The sequence below is a fragment of the Rhagoletis pomonella genome, unplaced genomic scaffold (assembly GCF_013731165.1).
Source record: "Rhagoletis pomonella isolate Grant_MI unplaced genomic scaffold, Rhpom_1.0 Rhpom_scaffold_00012, whole genome shotgun sequence".
In the NCBI taxonomy this organism is placed as follows: Eukaryota; Metazoa; Arthropoda; class Insecta; order Diptera; family Tephritidae; genus Rhagoletis; species Rhagoletis pomonella.
Genome location: NW_023458566.1, coordinates 9,713,742 through 9,723,444, shown reverse-complemented (window position 1 = coordinate 9,723,444; position 9,703 = coordinate 9,713,742).

Below are 9,703 nucleotides of genomic sequence, written 5' to 3'. Positions count from 1 at the left end.
CACAACTGTGGCTTAAATAGAGCGTGGAATGTTGTCAGAATAATTAAAGATAAAACGTTCCAGGTGTGGAGAATTAAAGCGTATGACAACAGGCTATTTTGCGCTATATTATTTGCTACATGTTTTTGTAGTATCTAGTTAGTTTAAATGCTAAAATATGACTACAAACTTGCTGTGGGCGATGATAAAAATGTGCTCTAGATGACAAATTTATTCTACGAACTTTGATTTATTACGTGAATGCCCTTAAACGTTGAACGAACGAAAACCAACGACGTAGCGCGTAGAAATTTTTTTTGTAGACCGTAAACTGCAGCCCTTACGAGACAATCCTCTTTTCAGCATCTGCCCCAGATCTAGGCTGTTATTCGTATGCTGTAATAGACCTATATTAGAACAGAGCCTCCCACATTTGGAGCCACTTCCCCAGGGACGATGCCATATGGTTCAAATGTCTATTTTTCTGACCAAAACTAATTACGGCTAAATAAGTGCAATGGGGTATAGTGGAGTGCAATTGCGATATAGTTGTTGTGCTGCTATATGCAGTTACAGTTACACGGCTATACTCAATCCCGACTCTTGCGTCCTCGTTCGTCGCGCACCCTGCGCAACGTGAGCCACCCATGTGCAACATGTGGTAACCAATCCGAGTGGAGCCTTGAGTCACGGCAGAAAGAGAGGGAGCTTTGGTGGGGCCACTCCGACTTATTCGGTTTAAGGGCTAACTAAAGTCTGCAGCGTATGTTCACCAGTAGGTGTGGTTGTAAGCGGGTATCTGTTTTGGAGCAAGCGGCTCGCTATATAAACGTTTATTTGTTTGCGAAACCACCCCCGTCTCAGCAATGGGTTGGGCGCTGGGTTTGAGACCCGCCACGTGAAAACCCCTTCCAGTGAAGAAGCGAAATAATGCCCCCTTATTGTGACGGCCACGGCAAATGTTTGAAGGACTACGATTTGAGGGCATGCACCTGGAATGTCCGCACCCTTAATGGGGAACGTGCCGCTGCCCGGTGGTTGATGTCCTCGTTAGAACAAAAGCTGACATCATCGCCATCCAAGAAATGAGTTGGACGGGGCAAGGCAAACAATGCGACGTATACTACAGCTGTCATGTAAAGGAGCGCAAATTCGGTGTTGGATTTGTGGTGGGAGAGAGACTCCGTCGCCGAGTACTGTCGTTCGGCCCGCTGGACGAGCGTCTAGCCATGATCCGCATCAAAGCGAGATTCTTCAACATCTCGCTCATCTGTGCCCATGCCCCGACGGAAGGGAAGGACGAGGTGTCCAAGGATCTCTTCTATGAGCGCTTGGAGCGCACGTACGAGCGCTGCCCCCGTCATGATATCAAAATCGTGCTTGGCGACTTGAATGCTAGGGGGGGCAAGGAAGGGATCTTTGGAACCACCGTCGGAAAATTCAGCCTCCACGACGAAACTTCCGACAATGGACTGAGGCTGATCGATTTCGCCGGGGCCCGAAACATGGTAGTATGCAGTACTAGGTTCAAGCATAAAAAGATTCATCAAGCTACTAGCTGTCTCCGGATCGAAAAACGAGAAATCAAATCGACCATGCTCCCGCCTCTGTGCAGCAAAAAATTTGCGCTCGAATATGCAAGGAAATCTTAACGTCGAAAAGCTGCAATCACAACAGACAGCCAATGCATTCGCTACTCTACTCTTACACAACCGTCGTATGCGAACAGTGGAATCCCATTTTCCGCTCATTAAGTACCGCCGCCGAAGAAGTAGTCGGATTTCAGCGAGCCCGAAAGAACAACTGATACGATGAGGAGTGTCAGGAAGCTGCAGAGAAAAAAGATTCCGCCTACAGGGCCACTTTGCGATCGGGCACAACGCGCGCTATGTGGGACCTATATAGGGATTTGAAGAGGGAAGCGAGACGTATTTGCCGCAATAATAAGAGAGAGGCCGAAATACGTGAGTGCGAAGAGCTTGAAATGCTCGCCGACAGGAAGAATGCCCGACCATGGCGAGGTACGAATAGCAATAACGTGACTGAAAAAAAACAAAGCTGCTGGAGCTGACAGCCTGCCAGCTGAGCTATTCAAGTATGGCGGCGAGGAGTTGATAAGGTGCATGCATCAACTCTTGTGCAGAATATGGTCAGATGAACGCATGCCCGATGACTGGAATTTAAGTGTGCTCTGCCCAATCCCCAAGAAAGGTGACCCCGCCATTCGCGCCAACTACCGCGGGATCAGCCTTCTAAGCATAGGTTACAAGGTCTCATCGAGCGTATTGTGTGAAAGACTGAAGCCCACCGTCAATGAACTGATTGGGTCTTATCAGTGTGGCTTTAGACCTGGAAAATCCACCATAGACCAGGTATTCACAATATGCGAAATCTTGGAGAAGATAATAAGAGCTGCAGAGCTGAACCGCTCAGGAACAATTTACTACAAGATCGTGCAATTGCGGGCTTATTCCGATGACATCGATGTCATCGGTATCAAAAACCGCGAAATCTGTTCTGCCTTTTCCAAGTTGGATAAGGAAGCAAAGCGAATGAGTCTGGTGGTCAACGAGGACAAGGCGAAGTATCTCCTGTCATCAAACAAACAGTCAGCACATTCACGCCCACCCACGGAACCCACGTCACTGTTGACAGTTACAATTTCGAGAAAGTAGAGAATTTCCTTTACTTGGGAACCAGCATTAACACCGATAATAATGTCAGCATTGAAATCCAACGCAGAATCACTCTTGCCAACAAGTGCTACTTTAGCGCTTCAAGAGGCAATTCAAGAGTAAAGTCTTCTCTCCACGTACGAAAACCACACTTTATAAGTCACTCATCATGCCCATGCTGGTATATGGCGCAGAAGCATGGACAATGACAACATCCGATGAGGCGGCTCTTGGAGTGTTTGAGAGAAAGATTTTGCGGAAGATTTAAGGATCTTTACGCGTTGGCGACGGCGAGTACCGCAGACGGTGGAACGATGAGCTGTATGAGCTTTACAACGATATGGACATAGTGCAGCGAATTAAAACACAGCGGCTCCGCTGGCTTGGTCATGTCGTTCGAATGGACACCGACGCTCCAGCTCTGAGAGTATTCAACTCGGAATCCGCTGGTGGTAGCAGAGGAAGAGGGAGGCCCCCACTGCGATGGAAAGATCAGGTGTAGAAGGACTTGGCTTCACTTGGCATTTCCAATTGGCGCCAGTTGGCAGAGAAAAGAAACGACTGGCGTGCTTTGTTGAACTCGGCCAAAATCGCTTAGGCGATTACAGCGCCAAATAAGAAGAAGAAGATGTATGTCATGGAAATTTGACACCAAAAAGCCGGTGGCCCATCTTAATAGGTATCTGAAGGTCCACTAAGAAGATTTTAGGGAAAGGCTTTTGTTCTACATCTACAGGCTCACAGGTTTGTACATGTAAATGCCATATAAGTCTGGTGTGCTGCGCCGTCGAGAGGGTTGCATACCTATATCAGTAAACTATTTTTAAATTGGAGGGCTTTTGGACTATATCTACCGCTCACCTCGTGCATGTACTTAGCAATGTGTAAAGATAAAAATCCGTATGAGATACAAAACAGGATTGGGACATATTTAAATGTCGACAATAAAGTTTCACCATTCACAACAAATGCAGATAGGTCATTTTGCGTTTTTTCTTTTCAATTTATTCCTGGGCGGCCTTGATTCGATTGCACCACTCCGAGACCGTTGTATATTTATTTGGTTGAATATGAAGCCTCTTCGGTGTCCGACACCCGAGCGCATGGAGTCTTAGATAATTCTCTCGAAAGCTCTTCAAGTTTTCAACGATATATGTATTCATTCGACATCATTCACGTTTAGAGTGCAGAGTGTAAATTTTTGTTCGTTGGAAGAGTAGCCAAACTGTACTCTTTCATCCCTATAGCTTCTAGAGTAATCAAAGTTGGTAAAACTTTTCTAATTTGACGTTTGGTATAATCTAAACGAATATTCGTATTCTGCCGTAATAACTGATTATCGCGTTTGCATAATTCTAATACTGGATTTTCACAAGGCATTAAATAGGCCAAAATTGTAATGACTAACTTCGGCATTAAAAAGTATTTTTGTCATTACATTAAAAAATAGTCATAAAATTCAGTTCCACATGGCACTTTTTAAATGATGCCTCCAATTTTTTATCATTTTAATGCCTATTGAAAATTCAACATAATTATTCCAATTTAACTCTTAACTAATTAGTTCAATATTTATAACCAAAAAAAAAAAACTAACCATGATAATAAATATTTATGATAAATTTTACGTCACATTACATTACAGCGCTTATCCAACGCCAGCTCAATTATGGAACATTTATCGACAATTGTCAACAGCAAACTATGCTTCAAAAGAGTTGGCTATAAATCACTCAAGCGGCAGGTCAACAAAAAATAAATAGATATATATAAAAATGTAGAAAAAAGCATAAAAAGCTCAGTCTAGAAGCGGATATAAGAGTTCAGACATCAAAAAAAAAAAAAATAGCGGGGAAACTCCAATGAGTTGTTGTAACAATAAAAGAAACGCCGCTAAATATTCAATTGAAATGAAACACTTTTTTTTCAACACGTCAAACACATTTACAATTAATTTTATTGATTACTTGACAGATACAACTTTTTTGCTGGTTCATTAGCATTATCGTACACATAGATTATGTAGTAGATTGCATACGTACAGATACACATATGTATGTATATATGTATGTATATTTATATAATATAAGTATTAAGAGACACGTCAATATGTATGGATTTTATTATTGTTTACATTTACATATAATGAAATACTAAGTCGTATGTAAATACATACTTAAGTAATATTTTAATGCGAATAAAACACATATACATTTGTAAGTATGTAGGAATGTACAGCATAATAGCTAATATACTTATGTATGTATATTTACACCTCAAGTACACACAATTATGGTGAGGAAAATTTTAGTTGGTGTATTTTAAGCTTTGCCGAAAAAATTCGTACAGTATGCGTAGTTAATTTTGACCATTTTTTTGCATTTGCGTTTTAGCGTACATCTTATTTTATATATATAAATGTCTTAGTAAGGTGTAGATCTTTTATGTTTTGGTGCAGGGTACCTTCATGTATATATAACGCTTTTTGCTGATTTAGTTATGCACTTAAAATTGTAATATTTTCTTTAATATTTCCTTAATTTTTTTTTAGAATTTTTTTAATACATATACTGTGGTTTTTGTATATTTTTCTTTAATCTTGTCCACACTCATTATTTAATGCTTAAATTTTTTTTCTATTAAATTGGTTCTAACGAATTTGCTTAAACATTTCCCATACATGCCGTAATATGTAAATATTCCCTAAATTTTGGACGTAAGAGATACGCGCCACTCATTGGCTTAAAAATCGTTAATTGATAAAACTTAGTAAAACCCAATCAAACTGTTTGCCTTAAGAATTATTTTTTTTTTAAGTATTCAATAAAAGATTTGCGTATTGTCACAAGTAAATACATACATATATTCGTTCACGTGAGATTTACATTATTACAAGCAATTTTAATTCGTAGATTTTTTCTTAATTTTTTGCATACATTATTTAAACCACACCCTGTATGGGCTGTTAAGAATCTTGTAAAAATCGCTGCTCCCTCATTCAGTATATTTTTTTTAGCGAATGATTTTCTCGACTCTTACTTGGTTTCAGTTTCGATTTGCTTTTTGAATGGTATTTTTATCAATCCATTTAAATTAAATTTCTAATTTATTTTCAGTTCAAGTCTAACATTTACTCATACATTCTTATCAGCAAAAAGCTTTGTTAACACGTCTGTTTATTCAGGAATCTCTAAAACATTTCCAATTTAATTTTCTTTTTTGTATGGTTCAAGCCTTCGATGTATGCAGCGTTGCAATTTTTAGATATATCATACAAGAATTTGATAATTTTACTTTTTATTATATGTATATATTTTTCTGATTGGACATATGTATTTATACCTATAGCTATGTACATACGTTCTGATAAATTTTAGACGTGTGCATATCAGTTCCAACTTCTCAAAACTTCTCTGCCATGAAATGGTACCTAATATATGTTGAAGTATACTAAATTTCACACCTTTACACTTTCATACGTTTTCTGAGATCTTTTTTTTTGTTTTTTTTTAATTATTCCTTAAGATAAGGACTTTAGTTGTGAAATTTTTAGATTTCCCGCCAAAAGTATCCCATCTGCATAAATTCTAATTTTTTTGTTTCTGGAATAATTTTTGTGTTTTCTTAATAACGTAGCCATTAACTAACATGTAAGCTGCGAGCGCGCACAACACTAAGTAATATTTAATACTTGCTTTTATCGAATAATATTTATATCCCTATATTCAAATTACATATTTTCAAAGTCCACATATTTCCTGATTTTCAACTTGATTATGTAAATACTATATATTTATCGATGTACATACATATGTACGTATTTACAACACAATGGCCATTAATTTAATGATAGTTGTTTTATTTGAGAAAAAAGCTCAAAAGTTTTTCACAATTATTCTTATTCTTTAATACATAGACACAAATATTTGCTTCCACGTATATAGACGCAAGAAATATGTTCATTAGAACTGTCCGATATATTTTTTATGATATCAATCAGAAAAGCAGTATAGTTATTTTGTACTGACAACATATTAACAAATTTAAAAAAAATGCTTGTTATTTAATTTTAGTTATTTCTTTATAAAAACAAAGTTTATTCTTTAACAAAAATTGCACAAATTTAAGTTACAAACTCTGTGCAATGTTTAAAAAAGTTCAAGAAACCTTCGGAAAAATTTTAACTCTTTGATTGGATTTCTTAGGAAAATTTTGATTATAATTCTTAGGAAAGTTTTGCGGCCTTTAAAGTACAAGTTTAAAGTAACTCGTTGATTTTTGGCTTTTTTTTTTGAAGCTGTTGCTCATTTGCGCAACACCGTCAGCAAATAAAAAAAAATCACCAAAAGTCAACTGCAAGTCGTAGCTACTTCAAACTTTCACTTTATTATACTAAAATCGTTCTAAGAATGCTAATTAAAAAGATTGTAAGTTTTAAAAAAAATTGTAGAATTTTTTTAATATTGCACAAAGAGTGAAACTTGAATTCAAAGGGGATTTGTTATAAAATAAGCTCCTTATATTTTAATTAAAAATAAATAACAAAAAAATAAAGTGTTTAAACTTGTCGTCAGGTGGTGCGCTTATAATTTTGAAATGGGGTGTACAAAATAAAAGTTTTCATACAAATTTTTTTATTTAACATTTTTGAGTTATTTAAATTAGGCCCATTATATGCAGAGAAAATTGCAATTAAGTGAGTGCACTTTTTTCAGATCTCAAAAAAATTTGCTATAATTTTGCTATATCTCAAAAATTGCTATTTTTTCTTATATTCTGATTTCGTACGCAAACTCTGCGAGACAAATTTTACATTAGAATTCATATGAAAATGCCACAGATGAGGAATTTTTTTTTTAATTTTGTAAACTTCTGCTATCTATCTCTTATAAATTTTTGGATCCTCAGTGACATCAATAAATAGTTCATTTATAGTGATTGATTTAAGTTCTCTATAGATAATATGTTTGACTAATAAATTTCCACCTCAAATTTACAAAAAAAAAGTAAAAAATAAATAAAAACTTTAAAATTCTTTCAAATGGCTCTAAAATACTTTTTTTTTTAATTTTTTCTCCTTCATTAGTTTATTTTTACCAATATATTTTATTAGAAATTATGCTTTACTAGCACAAAACCAAATGAGGTTATAAACCGAACAGCAAATGTTTTCATGGGAGAAACTCACTAGGAGCTTTGCCTAAGGTAAACACTTTTTAGATGTTGTTTGTGTCAAGGACCGAACCTTCGGGGTTCAAATACAATTAATCACGAAAGTAATTATTAATCCACAAACACATAAATTTACATAAGGGGTATTCATCTAAACGTGTAAACTTATGGAACACGTAAGAGTGTACACCGAGTGTCAAGCTCAAGTAAAAAAGGAGAGTTTATAAATTTTTATTAAGAAAAAATTATCGTATCTTGGTTGCAATACAGCGATGCCATGTCAACTGATTTAAGTATTTTGGTCAAGGTCGCCAATTGCTCTAAAAAATTGGGATATTTGTAGGCTTGAGTATAATAAGTAAACTGAAAAAATTTTTGAAGCAAATTTCATAATTATGAGAGTTTTTTTAATGTTGAAAATTGTGGTATAGAGTTTTGTAAAGTGAAATATCTGCGGTTTTTTTTGTAGCATTTATATATTTTTTTTATTTTTGGGATAAAATATACTTTAAGAAAAAATTTGAAAAAAGTATAAAAAATTATATTTTTTTGTGTACAATTTTTGAGAACATATTTTTTCGTAATTTTTACAAATCACCCCTCAGATTTTTTTCATATTATTATTGTTATTTTTTTTTTTTTTTTTTGTTAACACATGAGACCATGCACATTAATCTCTGCAAGTTTCGTAATGGGATCGCAAAAATATAATAAAACAAAACTGAGAGGGTTGTTTTTCAAAAGTGCTAAAAAAAAAATTTTTAAAAAAAATTAAAAAAAAACTCAATTTTGTATACTTTTTTCCCAAAAAAAAAATTTTTTTTTTCATTTTTTTGTGCGAAATAATGTACAAAAAAAATATAAAAATGTTAAAATAGCACCGCAAGTATTTCACTTTAAAAAAGGCTATAACAAAATTTTTATCAATGAATAACACACAAAACTGTTGAATTGTTTTTATATTACTTCTTATTAACCGTCCGACAGTCACATTAAAATCAATATATATTCGCTAAACTAGTATCCAAAATTTTTAGTTTTTCCTCTGTCGTCAGCATCGTTCTTAAAAGTGTATGACATTTAAAGATGTTAATAATCCCAAAAATTCTTTAAAAATCATAGAAACTTCTGTAGAATTAGAAAAGTTAAAATTTTGCGAATAAGGACGAATAGGTACTGAAAAGGTATTTACTTTTAAAATCTTGAATATCCATAAAAATTTGCAATACGTATTTTTGAAAACATTTTATGTTAAAGAAAATTTTCAATGCCTATTCGTCCTTGTGAACCAAAAAAAATTTTTTGATTCTATAGAACTTGGTCTTTCATTTGGTAGCACTATTTCTACTCTACATTGCACTGAATTTTATAGATAATTTTTGGACTTATCGAATCCTTGAAATCACAAAGTCCTTTAATAAAATTCCTGACGTCCGAGAGGAAAACCAAAAATGCACTTTATTTGGCACATGGTGTGTTTTGAAATTTGTTTTCTTTTGTTTTTATCGCACGGTGTAATGAATGTACATATCATAATAATATAATTGTAATGAGTAGATACACCAAGCATGCTCAGCTTACATGCAAACATTCCCTGCTTTCCCCGCAATTAACAACGCATTCATTTATGCTTTTATTCATTTATTTACATATACAAATATTCAATATCTTTGCGCTCTTATAACATAACAAAAACTAAATTCTACATACCTACAAAATAGTTACATTTAGATAATATTTATTTAAAATGTTTTTTTAAACGCACACAACTCGTAAAAAAACAAATATTTCACAAATAATATAATACAAAATATAAATCTTTACTTTACACATCAAAATAGTTATTAAGTATTCAGAAAATTAAAAAAAAAAACAAA